This window comes from Eurytemora carolleeae, unplaced genomic scaffold (genome assembly GCF_000591075.1).
Source record: "Eurytemora carolleeae unplaced genomic scaffold, Eaff_2.0 scaffold1263, whole genome shotgun sequence".
NCBI lineage: Eukaryota > Metazoa > Arthropoda > Copepoda > Calanoida > Temoridae > Eurytemora > Eurytemora carolleeae.
In genome coordinates this window covers 72,987-75,348 of record NW_019397228.1, presented here as the reverse complement: position 1 = coordinate 75,348, position 2,362 = coordinate 72,987, and positions in this window count along the sequence as shown.

The following is a 2,362-nucleotide window of genomic DNA, read 5'->3' as shown; positions in this document are numbered from 1 at the left end:
ATATTGTTTCCTGTTCTACGATTCTAATATAAGATTACCGTGTGTATAAGTAGTAGTTGACATAATAGAGGTCTGAGCTGGGTAACCATCTTGGTGACACTGCCAACCCAACCTTTCACTTATATGTATATAGATAGATAGATGGGTAGATAGATAGGCATGGATAAATAAATGTACAGATAGACAGAAAGATGGCAGGCGCCTTTACATATATCATAATCATATTGCCCCCACCCCCGGGATTCATTGACAAAGGTAAAAATCAGGTGTAGTGGGTAAAAAAAGAGCTTACTCCCATCTTCAAAGGGGTGTTTTTCCACCTAAAAAGTAGTTAAACATTTTCTGTAATTATGTATACGCGCCTGAAAGATAGACATTCTATAACTTTTTTTTTACAAAATTCAATAGAAAAACAAATGGAAAGGTGGATTGTAAGACAATAAAAGAAAGAGGGATGCTTCCACATTTGTAGAAGTTTATATGAATATTTACATAACAAGGCTATCTTTACATCAATACAATAAACACGACTTTTTAAAGTTTTTATTCTAATATAAAGTAATCAAAAAGAAGTTTCTCTTTGTTTCCATGTTTATGTTTATCGATATTGACAATAAGTAATAATTGAAATCAAAACTCGTCTCTGCATTGATATAAGCGACGACGACTGTACTGAATATTTATTTGCAGAAAGATTTCTCGAAAGCGCTACAAATACAGACAAATAATAAAATTTTTGTGGGAACCCCCGTATGAAATGTTTCTTGTGTTCAGCTTATCTGTATCTTGGCCCATGAGTGGTGTAGCTATGAAACAGGTATTTAGCCCAGTAAATTCAACCTTATCTTAAACAAACAAAATCAGCGGCATTTTATAATTTATCAAATCCTTAACAATCATTCATAAATTAATATGTTTTAAATTCAAAATAATGACATATAAGTAAAAAATATTTCGTGGCTTACTAAATTAAAAGTGTTTGTTATATAAATTAAAACGTGGTTGGCATCGAAGATTTTCTTTGCTTCAACTTGGAAGAAAAACCTCAAATTGAAATAATCAATTTTTACAGAGAAAAGCATGTTAATCTGAAACATTCTAAATTTTTCAAATTAATCAGAGAGCTAATCTTCAAATGGAAAGACAATATTATGTAATTATTAATTATAATCAATATCCGTCAGAATTTAGCAATTAATTCTTTTAGACTCAAGCTATCGAAAGTTTTAGTTCTTGAAAATGTATGTTCAGAGCTACAAAAAGTAAAAGTTGATTAGTAAAACCTAAGCATGATTTTAAAATGTTTATACTTGTCAAATCCAACAAAGTTTTTATTTTCGAACAAATTACTACGCATTGGTGGCATAAAATGTATCTCAATACGTTCACATGCTGCTTTGATAACAAGGTTATTGTGTACAACATCCACGAATATAAAATCGTATTTAGAAACTTCTTCAGACATTAGAATTCATAAAACTTGGAGCCTAGGAATGATGTGAAATCGGAAATCAACATATTACGTTATATGGGTCTAGAACTCTGTATAAACTGTACATATGCTGTTTTTCAGTTCACTGGACAAATTTAATTAGTAGTATCTTAGGTCTAATACTTTTTGCTATTCAACCGTTATTAGGGTCCAAATATAAATAAATGCTCAGTGCAAAAGTCATTATTTAATGACAGTTTCTTGCATGAGCGTAACCACTGACCATAGCCAGGGGCGGATACGGGGGGGGGCGGGGGACATTCGCCCCCCCCCCCCCAAGATTTCGAGAAACCCTAGTGCAAAACAGGAAAAATATCTGTCTTGATGAACAATGTGTGAAAAGTTAAAAATCTAGTTTTTTTAGTCTTTAGTCATTAATATTGAATCTTTTTGAGTCTTTTAAGTAAAAAAATATTTTCGCCTGCATCGCGATTTTTTGTCCCTTATTATGGATTTTTGGTTCCAAAATTTCTTGCGCCACCTTCACTTAAATCCAGTATCCGCCCCTGACCATAGCTATTTCTATACCTGTAGTAACATGAATAAAATTAGACTCTAAGACTCATTCTTTGAGAACAGTTGGATTGACAACATTTTGGCTTCCAGGATCCAAATCCAAGGGGCATAAAATCAACACCAAAAACTGCAAACAAAATATTTTGTTCTAAAAACCCTAATCTAAACTGTAGGAAAAAAGAAATTATTAAAATTTTCTTTATGGTTAATCAAGTTTTAGCATAAAAATAAAGAAAAAAAGAAAAAATATGAAAATTCGTCGTTAGTTCAGAAAATCGGTAAATATAAAAAAATGTTCATGACCTGGATCCTTAGCACTGCTCCCTACTAAGGGGCTCCCAAAAAAAAAAAAAA